At 41.4% G+C, this 15,440-nt stretch overlaps 1 protein-coding gene across 1 annotated transcript in view; it reads left to right on the top strand.

The window, feature by feature from the left end:
- The window catches only part of RYR2 (ryanodine receptor 2), an 810,210-nt gene that overhangs the window by 114,478 nt on the left and 680,292 nt on the right, over nt 1–15,440 (top strand). The gene's annotated exons all lie outside the window — the stretch shown is intronic.

Below are 15,440 nucleotides of genomic sequence, written 5' to 3'. Positions count from 1 at the left end.
ACAACAAATTTGTTTTGGCTATCCCTTGGGATGTTGGCATCGGCCAGTCCATTAAGGATGGCCTCTTTAATAAACTTTTCTAAGATCTTCCTCGGGATAGAAGTTTTGATTTCAAATTAGCCATTTTATAAGTACTTAATCATTGCAAAAGAAACTTGTTTGCACTGTACTGTCAATTATTATTTTAATCCTACAACGTCATATCATTCTTGCTCTTCAAGTCACTCCTATGTCCTTGCCTGTTAAGCTCAGAAGCTTAAGTGCAAGTTTAACTTGCACACTCATGTTCTTTCACAATCACAAAATGTGAATCTATAACGACTACTAAAAACCCACCTTTAAGTGAGCCATCAGGATGTGTTCATGCTTGGAAGGTGCAAGTGTGGGCTCATTACTGTAGTTCTTGTCTTCATTCTGTAGCCTTTCTCCTGCTCTGCTCCTGACTTTTGGTTGTCTACCTCCATGGCATTTTCCTAAAATTGGGGTCAAGATGTTTGGACAAGTGCCTTGTTTTTCTATAAGATACTAGCCTATTGCCCATCAAAAATGATGGGGGGTGGGGAGGAGCAGGTAGGGATAGTGTTCCAGGCCCCACCCCTATCTGGGCCCGCTCCCCTTCCCCACTACAGTGGTGGGGGAAAGGGAAAAGCAAGCCCCGGGCCCAATGCTGGGGAGGACTGGGCCCGAGGGCAACTGCAGGGGAGGGGTTGGGGGGAGCCCGGCACTGGTGCGGGGATTGGAGGAGCAGACTCTGAGGCAATGAGGGGGACCATGGAGGGGGTAGGAGGCTTGCTCCTCACTTCCCTATGCAGCTGCTTTGTTGGGTTGGGTCGAGCTGGGCCCACTGTTTCCCCCCCTCCCAATCGAAGCACAAAGAAGCATTCTGACAGAAGGCAGCCTGCTGCTATGATGAGGATTTTTTTCCACCACTGCCACAGTGCGTTGGCTTTTCCCCTGGCTTAGGCTTGTTCCCTACCTTCCCCTGCACTGGGTCCGAGCCCACTTCTCCCCTGGCCTCACAGTTGCTGCTGATGCCACGGCACGCCTGCTCCTCCCCTCCCCCACATCAGGGATGGAAGGAGAGGCCCTCTCCTTCTCTCCCCCAGCTGCTGCTGCTGCAGCTGCAGTCACATCAGGCTAGTCAGGCTGCGTCTGCTCTTCCCCACACCCCATGCCATGGCAGGCCGGCTTTTCCCCCGCTTGGGACCACTCCCCTCCCCCCTCTGCGTTGGGCCCAGGTCCATTCCCATCCCCCATGTTACCTGCAGGGATCAGGGCGGTGGGGGGCAAAGCCAGCACTGCTGGCCTCACCCCTCTGCTCCATCCCCTCTGTTCCCATTATCATGGCAGCAGACTGCCTTCTGTCAGAATGCTTCTTTGTGCTCTGATTGGCTATTTGTCAGCCAGTCAGAGCACAAATAAAGCATTACGGACAGACAGACAGATTTAGACTTTTATTATATTAGTAGCCTAAATACTTCATTAGAAGTTTTTGCTTTGTTTTGGGAAACATGATTTATGAAAAAAAGCTGGAAGAACTGGGATTATTTTGATTGGAGTAGAGAATGAGGAGAGGAAAATATTATTTCAGCTACCTTAAGGGAAGATGTTGACAAATGGGGACTGGATGGCTGCAGGGGACAGGGCAAGAGGCAATAGTCTTAAATTGCAGGAAAGGGGAATTTAGGCTGGATAGTAGGAAGAACTTTTTCCCCATCAGGGTGGTGTTAAGCATTAGAACAGGCTGCCCATAACATTTGTGGAATCTCCATCCTTAGAAAGTTTTAAAAGCTGGTTAAGGCAAACACTTGTCTAGTTAGTTTAGATGGGGATAGACCTGCCTTTAGCAGGGTCTTAGAGTAAATCAGGGCTGTACAACTTTTGGGCACCCAGGGGTGCACAGTGCAGGCTACAGACCCAGGGACCACATGATGCAGGGGCTGTCCTGTCAGTCCTTTCAGCCTGTCCCCTCTGCTTGCACAGCCCAGCTCCACCCCAGCTCTGGCAGCTGCTCTGTCCTACCCATACATGCCATATGGGAAGCCTACCCTTTAGAGCAGCCAGCCCTACTCCTCCTCATGTATGCAACACCCTTACTCCCTTCCAGTCTGCATATGTTATACAAACAGCCTGCTTGCAGCATGCAGCACAGGCTGCCTGGCTCCCTCCTTTACTAAGTGTGCAGTACTTGTGGTCTGGCTCCCTTCCTCACCTTGCACATGGCAGGGGCAGCTTGGCCACCTCCCGCTGTGCTACCCTGCCTCTAGGAGAGGGGTCAGGAACCAGAAACCAGAGGAGGGAAGGGGAGCCTGGAAACCCTGGTGGCTGAGGCTGCAAGAGTAGCAGGTAGGTGGGAGCCTGCAGGTCATGTATTAATCCCTTGTGTACTGCATGTAGCTCCGTGGGCCACCAATTGGACAGCCCTGGACTAGATCTTCTGAGGTGTCCCTTCTAGCCTTACTTGCTTATGATTCTAAAAACCTGATAACATAGTAGGGCTGCGTTAATAATACGTGTTTTAAGTGCCCTATATATGAAATACTGATGGACTGCCATGCCACAGCCCTTCCAATTTACATACTTGATTCAACAGTGCATAGAAACGAGAGTACTTCTTACTTTTTTTTTTTCTTTTAAAGTAGTCTATTTGCTTCTAGGCCTTTCTCCAAAATCTATTGCAACACATAGGGATATTTTAGTTTTTGGTACATTTAAATCAGTAAATTACTCACCTGAATGAGCAGTGCTTACAGGACCAAACACCTGCTGCATTGTTAGTAATATTAACTAAATGAAATCTGAGTGCTCCAAGATCTGACCTGAGGACGTTTATCCTCTGAAATTGTGCATTTGAATGTAAACATCAGCAGAAACAAGGCATAATATTTTTTAAAGTTTAACATCTACACTGCTCAATTACAGGTCTCTACTGAAGCGTGCTGTACTTGCCCTGTGCACACTTCCTACCACACGGAGAAGAGATAGCCTCCTTAGTGTGCCTCTTCAGAGCATAGCATGTAGTACTGCACTAAAGAAGCTATGCTACATTCTGTTTGGGAGGTGGCATGCATGGAGCATGCAAAGACCTGCCTGCTGACATCACGGAGGGGTATACATGTGCCCTAAATCAGTGGTCTCCAAACTTTTTTGATTGTGTACCCCTATCAGTAAAAAATTTTTGAGCATGTACCCCCAAAATATTTATTTATATAAATATAAATAGAAGTTCTAGTATTTTCTTCCTGCACCCCAATGGATTGTCTTGTGTACCCCCTGGGGTGCACGCATCCCACTTTGGAGAGCACTGCCTTAAGTGACCCGGGACTGAACACCTGGCAAATTAAATGCCATAAAAATGTGCCAGTGGCCTGTTGTCTTTGTTTTTCCCCATGTTACTTTACTTCACAGGATATTTTAAAAATCAAAATCCACACAGAATGGAAATAAAACTATTCTAATTTATATTAAAACACTTCTTAACTGTATCAAATAAGTGGTACATCATTCATATATTAAGTACAAATATGCGTATACATACATAAGGTATCTCATTTGCGCAGTAAGTATGTGAATGTGTTTTTATTAAGGGAGACCTATTATCTCAATTATTTTCTTTAAATGAAGAAATAAGGAAAGCCTGCATTATTTCAGTTTACATTATATAGTATCGAGTGGCTGCAGTGAGTGTTCAGCATCTGAGTGTATTTGTGTCAAATGGCTGCAGTGATAATAGGCTGCGGATGATGCAGCCTGCATCGTTAAGTCTCCTGGGAGCCCTGCTCTGATAAGCCAGCCTTCATTCCACTGCGGCATTCCAGAGAGTAAAGCCAGAAGACGTGGGCAGTTTTATTGCTTTCAGGCCAGGATAGGGAAAAGCACCGTGTGTAAAAGAGCTTTCTGGGTCCTGGCCAAATGCACATGTTTTCATACATACTGCCAATACAAGGAAAGAAGAGAATGTGTTTTGTTTGCCTATTTTTGTTTCCTTCTGCAACTCTAATCAATGTTTCAGTGGTAAAGCCTCCACACACAATTTTTAATCTCCACATTGCTTTGCATGAAATTCATATTGTGGAAAAATTGCTGTTTGTTTGTTTGTTTTGTGTTTTATCCTTTCCTGTGCATTTGAGAATTTTACATTTATAACCCCAGCAAGGAAAGGTGTATGAAGAAACTACTAAGTAGAGTGGGAGTTTTTCAGGTGAAAGTTTCCCTGTTACGCTTTTGGTTGCTCAGCTACTTCTGTGTCACGCTGATAAACACAATTCTGATGGCATTTAATATTTATACAGGCTGTTCAAAAATAATTTGCTGTCTTGAATTATTTTTTTAAAGTTTCACTGAATATGTCAATGCAGTATTATATAATACTCTACCCTTGTCTATACTGTATTTGACAACATGGGTTAACATGACCAGCAGGACTGGCAACATGCAAGGGGCAGGATTACTTGACTTACTGCTCAAGGATAGACAGGGGGAAGGTAAAGTGAGATCCATTCCCTTGTTCTCTTTTCCACGCATTTTATTTGAACATACTGCCAATTTGCATTACTTCTCTTTCTTTGCTCCCCAAAGGAGGATATATCAACGTTGCTAAAGAATCATAATGATCATCATTTTCTTCTAACATTCAACAAAAGAAATGTATTAGAATACGGAAAAAGTACCATTTCTAAGGTTATTTTGTCTGTCGATCAGCATTACTGCAAAGCCTCTGTCTAGAGCATTTCCCAGTGCCCTTCTGGCCCAGCTTCCTCCTATACCTTTAAATAAAATAGAATGTGTTACAATATCGGTAATGCTGCTCTGGTAGCGCTAGCTGATGCAGCTTTCTTCTTTTCGCTCTCTTTATGGATCCAAAGAGTCATTGAAAAAAAAAAAAAAGGATTGCTTACAAAGTGACACCCACACCTTCTGAACACCTGGTGATGACCGGTATCTTAACACCCAGTCCCTTTGCTTATATGGTCTGGAGGTAGGTATCTCTTTTGTACAGCTTGTGTGCACCATAAAGGAAGCTTCAAATCCCTTAGTTAATTTAACCATTAGTTATTAGAGTGTTTCGCTTCTCTTGCAGAAAGCATTAAATTAGCATACTTATTTTTGAGTTTATTGCTAGAAAATTAAGTTGCTCTCTATGAAAAACACAATAGTCAAATAGTAATGATACTTCTGTGCAGACGAATAGACAAGTAAAATTTAAAAAGACCTATTTTTCCCCCATGCCTGATTGTATTGTTAGGAATTTAGTTTTACTAGAAAAACTAGATCAAATAAGCTGTACTCAAGAAGAAACTGTTGTCACAGCCTGAGGCGTTCAGAGACAGACTTTACTGCAAAGAAAACCTACTAAAGGAAGTGCATTGCTAGACAAGAGAACAAAGGAAACTGAAAGGTTTGATCAAATGAAGCATCCTTGAAAATGTATATCAGTGGTATCTATAAAACTCTTGCTGTAAAGTGCAATATTTCTATTTTTTCATGTTGCAGGGTGACCAGCAGTTGTGCTTTTTATCATAACCCTAGAAAATATTTCTTCAGATGTTTGGAAAATAGAAAAAATTTAACCTTGGGACCACAGTCTGCATGATCTAATATCAAAGCAGACACTTTATTTTCTACACAGATTTTCTAGAAATCCTGAGGTACATTCTGATCCCTAATACTCCAAGATAAACCGAGAGTAAAACTATTTAAGTCTGCGGTGTTCATTTTATATTGTGATCAGACATCCTACTTCAGTTTTATACTGTTAAGAAAATCCTATGGCCAGCAGGCCAGATCTGGCCCACGTAGTGCTTGGATCTGGATTGCAGCAGCAGGGGGATTAGAGGCACACAGTTCAGCCTGACGTGTCCTTCTTCCTCACTTTAAGCTGTACCACTGATTTTTATTTATTTATTTATTTTTTTCCTCCCCATCCCCCTGCAGGCTCACTGCCTCCAGTGCCCTTTCTGTCCCTCTCATTCCCTATTGCAAACCCCTCTCACCACTGCTGCTATACTTGTCCCTCCACAGTGGCATGTGGCAAGCAGTAGAGGCAGCAATAGGTGTCCATGACACTGCAGAGGGTGTCACTGAAGAAGGAAGCATGACCCATAGCCATGGCTGGAACATGAATTGTGGCCTGATGGTCTACAAGGTGGGTAACCGCCGCTCTAAAGAGCAGAGCTAATTAGCTCAAGTGTCTCAGGAAAGAGGTTATCCAGCCCCTGAGTTGGGAGGCAATGTGTTGAACAACAGTGTTTCAGCATAGCACTGCTAGGTGTGGTAAGTCAATGGCATGGATGTGGCCTAAGAGCAACATTTTAGCCCATCATCCTCATACTTTGGGTATGAAGCAAAACTGATTTAAAATTAGCTGTTAATAAAGTGGTAGATATAAAGTACCACATCCAATATTTTTTAACATTCTGGTACCTTATTAGAAAAGATAGTGCATTTAAAGTGATGTCCTATTTGTTAGGTTTTCTGGCATGCAATGTACTCTTTTTCTAAAAAATTCTGCATAATTGAATTAACTATGTTGTGGCAATCCATGGCCTCATACAGTGTCATGTACATGCCACATGTTGCCAGTTCAATCCACAGCTTCATATTGGGAGTTCCACCTGCTAACAAACTCAGCTATTTTTTTTTTTTCAAATGAGAAGGAAGATGTGAACAAGAAAACAGATTTCTTCCTAGCTGGAACAGTGTTTATGGAATTGGATGAAGAGCGGAGTAGAATGGAGAGGATGAAAGAATGGTAGAACCAAAACACTTTTATGTAGACGTATGCTGGCATAGATAATATACAGGTTTATAGCTTATTGTTACAAGTCTATGACAGAACTAAAGATACAGTTTAGTAATGGCTGATGCCGTGTAACTTAGCCCAAACCTTTTGTGGTGATACTTGCTTGTAAATAATAGGAGGGAGAGATTCATTTAGAACATACCATGAAGAATTGGAAGCAGAGAATGTAGTTAGTTAAAAGAAAAAGTTACCATCCGGCGTCTGTAGATAAGAGCAGTGTTTCAGGGAAGTTGTATTATTGGTCCATCACACTCACTGAGAGAAAGATGCACATAAATAGGCCTTTAAGATCCTATCTCTTTTGTAAACTAACATCAAGGTAGAGAATGAAAATATCAACAACTACCATTGGATAACTTTTACAAAACAGAGCTTTAAAAAATTAAAAGCAGATGTAGTATTGTACTGCTGTGCCTTGCTATTTGCTTTGTTAGCCACATCATGTCCATTTGAAGACATTGTAATTAAAATTCTTGCATTCATATTGCATCAAAAATGAGGAATGCAAAAAGCAATGCTAATAGCCAACACCCATAAATAGAATTTCTCTGAGAAACCTTTTAACTATTAGTTGTTCAGAAAATTGGTAACATAACTGATATCTAGTCACCAATTCATAAATATGGGTGTGGCGCATAAAGCAAGTTATTAAGCATTGCTTTTCCTTGTGTTGTCTAAAATCCAGTGATCACTAATTTGTTAATAGCCTGCCTAGGGGGCATCACAGCAAAAGAATGGACTTCCTGCCTAACTGGCAGTAGTGGAGCATATATGGGATGTTTGAAATATGAGTCTGAGTTCAAAGTAAGCAAATAGAGTCACATGTTTTAAAATGAGAGAGAAATATTCTGAACTTCTGGTTTGACTTTCTGCTTATGAGCCTGTAAATATACCGACTGACTCTTCAACTAACCCTAAAATAACCTCATAATCTTTTTAGGGAACAAGTGAAGTGAAATGTCAAATACGTAGGGAGGTTAATACTGAAAATTGCCTTTAATAGTTTTTCACACAGACATTCTTCAAATTTAGAAACTCTGAACAATGAAAACATACACAGCAACCATGGACACATAAAAGAATGCAAACCACCCTTTTCTTGTGTGCATAATCTGTGCTTTCATGATTATGCTACTTTTCAATTTGGGGTATGTATTTTTTTTAAAGCAAGGGAATGGTGAACTATTTTGAGATTTTTCTCCTCCCAGTTGTGTGATATGGAAGGGTTGGGGAGTTTCTTGAAAATTACTTGGGATAGGGAATTTTTGTATAGTTTACAATACTTCAAACTTTAGGGACGCTGTTGCAGTTACCATAGATTATCCTAAAAAAAATGACAGTTAAAATGCACAGGAAGACTTTGAAATTAGAAGTGTGGTAGTATCATTTTCCCCTTTTAATTTTAAAATATCTTATGTCATTAGAGTTGCAGGAGAAGGGAAAACAGCTCCTGTCCTCAATTTACTTCCCCTGTAGCTACTACCCCTTCCATGGAGAGGATGGAGCTCAGCCAGTGACAGGTGGCTGTTGAGGGAGTCCAGGAAAAGGAGGAGCACCAGGAATTCATCCAGAAGGAAAATGTACTACCTAGAGACTATTAAGATGTTAGGATTTGATTTCCTTCTAAATCTGTGTTTTTTGAGGGTTACATACCACATCTTTCCCTGATCCCATGGGTCTCAAATTCCTTGACAGTCACTTCCTACCCAGGAACTCATCTACATCTTTGATGCCAGCGGAGGATTTGTCATTGAGTTCAGTGGAAACAGGACATGGCCTTGGAGGAAGTACTTTACTGTGTGAGGAGTACATGTATAGTAAAATCCTGCCCTATGTTACATAATGTGGTCTTTAATAAACTGAGTGGTGAATTAGCAAATGACTTATCCCTTGAAATTAAATGCCCAACGAATATAAATCAGAGATACCAGTTGCTGTGGTGCCTGCACTGAGTCATCTATGAAAAAAACCCAGTCCATTCAAATAACAAGCATGTGACACGGTAAACATCGTGAAGATTAAATTTTTGGAATGATGTAAATGCATAAAATCTATGAAAAGAGATTTCTCTGTCATTCCCTAAGGGCCACACAGTTCAGTCAGTCTTTAGATCATTTTAATTTTGACAAATCAAAGCTAAGGAGGATGATGAGGGACTCGGGAAGGATCTCATCCATTGTAAGAGGAGGTGGCAAAGGAAGTTTAACTAAGTTAAATACAAGGAAACGCACACTATGAAGAATTTGTACGCCTGATGTGTTCATGTATTCTGCAGTCAGGGATTTTTTTCAGGAAGAGTTTAGTGAATTCTCATTGGTAGTTTAGTGGCGAGAAATATATTGGGCACAAAACCAAATAAAAGAATAAATATGAGGCTAGACTAAAAAGTTGAAAATAATATAGAAAACATTGTTTAATGTTACTATATATCAAACTGGTGTGCTATCATGAACAGCATAGTATTGTATTAATGTTGATGTATGTATAAGGTCTTGAGGTGGTCTTAATAGGGCTGACGAACTTCAAGATGCTGTAGTTTAATCATAGTGTTTAGCATAGAAAGTGAGTGATCTTACAGTGTTTTGAATACCTCCTATTCTCATTTATGTCAGTGTTTACATAGATGTTCAAGGCACTCCACTGCCTAGCAGGATTAGACTTTGGGAAAGGACTTGGCTGAGTTGTGCCAACCAGTGAAGCATACAGTGAAAACTGGTGAGCTGTTACTCTTTGCCTTGTTGCTAAATGTAAGGCAACAATGCCTGCATAAATCAAACAAAAAATAGTCAATTTTACATAGCATATATTCAGTCTGTGCTTGCATTCTCAGTACAAAGATCATGGAGTTGCATGCTATGGGTGGACATAAAAAGATGGATATTTTTATGAACCTGACTGCTCAGCATATCATTTATAAAGCCTTTTGCCATGTTCATCTCCAGTACTAATGATAACTTTTGTAATTCTGCAAACTATGGGCTTACCATGCACGTTCATGACAAGTAGCACATGGGTCACATGGCTATATACACTAGAAAAATTGGGACTATGCGAAGAATGGCAAAATCAGGTCCTGTGTTAACAAAATACTGTCAGTTAGTTCTTTTACCCCTCATTGTCTACTCTACTCTACCTCATCACCATGTACAACTAGTCAGATTTCATTGTTTCATAACCTTTTAATAAAATGCTTATTTTGCTAGCTTAATATAAACTACTTAGTAATGCCTGAATGCTGTTGATCCTTGGATTTTAAAAAAGGTTATAAAATTACTTGGAGAAACTGTGGCATGTAAACTGCCTTAGGTTTTATTTTGATGTTTACTTGATTAAGCTTCACCATGTGTAACAGAGAATTTATCCAGTTAATCCAGTCAGAAACCACATAAACTGTAGTAAGAGAGTGAGTTATGAGGGGAACTGAACACGCATAGTGAACACCTCACATTTTATACATTTTGTAGATCATACTTGCATAACTGCTTTGTCAGTATGTTACAGTTATATTTACTAACAGCAAGGGACAACATATAAATTCTATTTGAAATTCTGCAAAAAATGTATTATTCTTATTAAGTTGATATTTACTTATTCAGATTGCATTTTCCCAAATATTTGAATAATCTGTATTGGCTGAACCAGATTTGCCATTAGTTCAGTTCTGTGGCAGCTTAATGCCTTTAAGTTTAGCTGAATGACACTTGCATAAAACTGGAATATGTATGTTAAATGAATCAAGTCTTATACACGGATAAAGGAACATTTCTGAATGCCTTACCAAAGCTGAAATTGCCATATTTTTCTATATGTATTTTATCAAATGCAGCCCACCTCTGATAATTTCATGAAAACTAATACTAGTGTATTGGGATAAAAGATAAAGGCCAGTACAGGTGTTGGGTTTCTACTGGGACAGTTGCTGGTCTCATGATAGAAACTATAAACATACAGATGCTCATTCAATTTCTCCTGGTGGAAACCTGCCCCCCACCTCTAGGAGAATGTCAACTTAGAAGATCTCTCTTGCATGAAAATCTTTTTTTCAAGAATGAACACTTACATGCTCCTCTCCTGGTTTGGGCTGGGAGAGGAGTGAAATGATGGGGAAAGTCCCTTACTTATTCCAGAGACTGGGGATCCCCACTCTGGGGTATAGGTGGGAGCTTCACTGTTTGTTCCAGTTCCTTCCTGGTCCAGCCTGGGAGGGAAGGAGAGTGGTGCTCCCCAGATGGGGTCCCCAGTAGGGAGTGGGCAGGGGTTTGCCTGCTGCCCCCTCACTCTGTCCTGTTGCCAGAGGTGGAATGGAGGAACAGCTATGAACTAGGGTTTGCCTTGCTGCTTTAGTTGCCTCCTAGGCCCACCCTGGGTCAACCTGGTCTGGAAAAGACATGGATAGCATGGTAGAGGGGCTGGTTACTGGCTGAATGGTTGTACTGATCCCCCTCCCAGAAGTATTTCTAGCAGTGGAAGTTTCTCAGAAATTTCCACCTCTAGAAATGAGTACCTGTTTGAGGCCTGTAAAATGTATAGTTATCATCTTTCCAATGATTGGTGCAGATGATTTTATTGGGCACTTTTACTTGTGCCCCAGGGGTGGCACTTTAATAAGCGTGGCTCCAACAAGCTGTAGTTCAGGTGCCCCTGCTGCCATTTTTAAACACCGGGATGCCGATACATGAGATGGAGGAGGCTGCTGGAGCAGCCACACTCCAGCAGACTTGATGAACTGAGTTTTCCCTGATGTGCTGGAATTCTAGCATGTTGAAGCAGCCTGCCAGATAGTGTATAGGCACCCATTGTCTCTATCATGCTTAAACCAAATATATCTCCATTTAATGAAAGTGGCTAATGGCTAAATCCTCAGCAGATGTAAACTGATGCATTTCTGTGGAGACCAATTGAAGAATGCCAGTTTATACCAGCTGAAGCCATGGTTGGGCTACAGTTTTATGAAACTTTCCTTCAGAGCCTGCAGAACTCTTTCTAGCTCAGGGGTTGGCAACATTTTTGGCTGGAATGATAAAAACACCCCAACTTCAACCCACACCTCCATGTGGTATGCCAGAGGCAGATGGCAAAGGAGCTGCAAGGGGCCCAATCCTTGTTGGTGGCAGTGGGTGCACATATGCCTCTGGGTAGACAGCAGGGGAGGGGGCCAGGATTGCATTGCCCTGGTGGCTTCCACATGCAGCTGCCACCAAGGAGCCATGCCAGGACTCTAGACCCCCATGTGGCTGTTTGCAGCCTGCCCGCTGCCTGGTGCAGATGCCCAGAGCCTGGAGTGGCTGTGGCAGGTAGCTGGGAGGTTGCAAACAGCTGCACCGAGCCCCAGCTGGTGGCAGCTGCATAAGCCCCTTGGAGCACACGGCCAGGAAGGGCCCTGGGGCCCATCCATCAAGAGATAAAAGAATGAAGTTGTAGTTTGAGAAGCACTGATGATTATGTCGTAGTTCCAGTGTAAATCCTAGAGATAATCCATTGGAATTAGTGGGGTTATCTGGAGTTTGAAGGAGCACAACCTTGTGTTCCTTGTTATTTACTTTTTAATCACTTTTACATAATGCCTGCTTATTTCCTCTCATAGCTCATAAGGTCCCTTGATGGTCCCTTAATTATTCTTGTTATTCTTGTTATTGTTATTCTTGTTGTTGTTGTTGTTATCAGGGCTGTTTCAACCTCTGACTGACATTTTATTCCAAGTTACCCTGGTACAATACTTTATATTCTGAACAGGTTTTCCTCATGACCTCATCCTCAAATTATTGTGAGATAAGTTAATCTATGCAGAAAGAGATACTAATTTATATTTAAAAGCTGCGATAAACATCTACTAACAAACAAAAATGTGGAAAATAGTTTTGAAAAAGACTGATATCCACTTCTCTTGTTGGGGGATATGCTGTTACATAAAAACAAAAGTCAAATATATTTTCCTCTCTTTGAATTTTTAAAAGTTACGGATGCATTTTCTGAAAGAGTACTTTCCCAAATCAAAATCCTTTTTTAAACAGTCAGACAACTGTTATGCAAGTTTTCTGTAATAAAACCAAATTAGTAGCTACTGCGATAATTTCAACAGGTATGTAAAGACTATCAGAAATATGTAATGCGATTGGCTTTGGTTTACAGTTTCACTGTCTACTCTAGTAGTACAAATACTGGTTTCCAAAGTGTGTGTTCATAGCTGTAATAAACTGTGATTCTTGTCTTTCAGAGTTTTATGTATTATAAGTTGAGCAAGTCTCTTTTGAAAAGCCTAGTCTTTATTGGATTGGCAGTGTAGTGGGCAAACTGAGTTATGCTAAGGCTTTTGGCTAGAGTCTAGGTCTTCCCAGAACTAAGTAATGAAACTGTATAAATGCCTTATAAGGTATTGGAAAAAGGCAGTGAGTGTTGTGAATGGTAACGTGGGCAAACCAGGTACAGCACTTAACCTAAAAGGAAAGAAAACCAAAAACAGAATAGGATTGGAGTACCTAATCTAAAAAGATGGGTAAGAAACTTGAGGATTGGACAACATAGGATGTGAGCTTTACAAAAGTAGTGGACAAGCAAAGGGACAGTGTTGTGTTCATGTTGTTAACCTGGGGAGGCAGGGGCCACCATGGAATTTTTGCTTGAACTGTGAGAAAGCCAGAAACAAACATCTCTCACACCTAGCAGATGATCTGAGGCCAGTACCACCGAAGGTTGCTGCTGTAATGTCTGAAGGAACCATTTGTTGGGTTATATTACAGGGAGGAAACTTATAATAAAGAATTAGTATCAAGTGAACTATTAAAGCTAGATGATACAATAAAAACAGAGGAACTGACTTAAAATAATGGCAGAAAGAATGGAGCCAGAATAAGAGCCTAAACCTAGCAGAGGGGAAAAGAGCTGTTTGGAACATAGGGCAGTAATATGCTGTTTTTTAAGGAAAGTCTTTCCACCATATTTTTCTCCAGTTGAAGACAATGATTTTACTTGGCTTTTTCTTTCAGGTATAATGCTCAGTTCCTAGTCTTGAAAAATCTGCTAAATTTCTACTTAGTTCTTTCTCTAGGTAGTCACCTATTGATGTCAAAAGTGTTTTGTTCAAAACCTGAGTAGGGAATTCAGGAGTTGTTACCTGTTGATACAAAATGTCAAAACAAAGTTCATATGTCATCTATTGGTTTCAACCTCACTGCTGAGCGAGGTTTAGGGGCATCCAGCTAGGATATATGTTTTTTAGTGACATAAGTGGTGCTGAGTCATTGGGTAGTAAGAAGAACTTTTTCATGAGTCTCTCAAATTCCTGGTAAATTATTTATCACATATTTTTGAAGTGCAAACAATTTTGCATTAAAACTCCTGCCCTTAGTCAAATGCTTTATCTTTTCTTTGGAATCTGATTAAGTGTGGTACTGAGTAGGTACATTTTTCCTTTTTCTTTTCTGGTTCTACAAGTATTTTCTTGTTAGGATAAAAGGAGTTCAGTTATCCAAACCGATATCAGTATATTCCTGTCAGGTAACCACAGTGCTTCAGAGCTATCTAGAACTTAACTAGAAGGATAAAATCCATTCCTCTATTTATCTGACTACAAGATGACCCCCCACTAATTAGATTCTACACATGGAAAATTGATAAATTTATTATAATTTTTCATGTGTTAAATCTAATTATTGCTTCACCAGCTTAAATTCACCCCCTCCAACCACAGCAGAGGGTGGGGTGAGAGATGATGGGGGCTAGTAATGAGAGAGAGAGTGGTGAGGCAGGTGGTAGAGCGAAGGCAGTGTGGAAGTAGTGGGGAAGGCAGTGAGAAAGGCAGGTAGCTTGCCCTCTGCTGCCTGCCCCCCCAATGCCCCTTTGTGCCTGCTTCCACCCTACAGCCTCATACTGCCTTGATTCCTCCTTCTCCTGTCCCCCTCCCACTTCCCTCCATGCTGCTTCTGCCCCTGACAGGCTTAGGTCCCTGCCCCCGCTCCTATCTCATCCGTTGCCTATGAAGTCTCCCCACCCTGTCTGCCCTTCCAACCCCACCTCCCCCCAGATTACCTTTGCTCTATGCCAGCAGGCTCCATCCCTGCTACAGCCTGGGATGTTAAGCATGGTTCCAACCTGGCCTCATAGCAACAGTGCAGAGCTGGCACTTCTGCCATGGGGCCAGGCTAAAGAAGTAGCACTGGCTCCATGCCACTAGTATGGGGTCAGTCTGCAGCACAGACAGGGCCGACACAGAGCAAAGTTGAGGAGGAGGGTAGCAGAGGGGGAGAAGTGGCATGGGTGGGAAAACCTGCGGGTGCAGGGAAGGAATGTCAGAGAGCAGAGTCAAGTGGAGTCCAACCCTTCATGCTCGATTGTAACTGGAGGGTCTTTCCCTTTGTTAAATGTGGGGAGTGAGCTTGTCCTCTAATCAAATAAATACAAATAACATCAACAATAATACCATAAATTATAGGTTCATAAATTAAGGTCTGCATTATTGTGATTATTTAGTCTGATTTCTAGGATAGTGAAAGACATAGAACATTTCATTGTTTTTTTTTTTAAACGAAAAGCTCAAACCCAGTAAGTTCTGGATGAGCAGCAGTGTTGTCCATACACAAAAATCAAGGTCAATTATGATTAAAAAAATCAATGAGGATATAAAATGTTATGTATAACATGC

The sequence above is a fragment of the Crocodylus porosus genome, unplaced genomic scaffold (genome assembly GCF_001723895.1).
Source record: "Crocodylus porosus isolate Cpor-Errol unplaced genomic scaffold, CroPor_comp1, whole genome shotgun sequence".
NCBI lineage: Eukaryota > Metazoa > Chordata > Crocodylia > Crocodylidae > Crocodylus > Crocodylus porosus.
The sequence above is the reverse complement of the archived record's forward strand: the minus strand, read 5'-3'. Positions and strand labels throughout refer to the sequence as shown.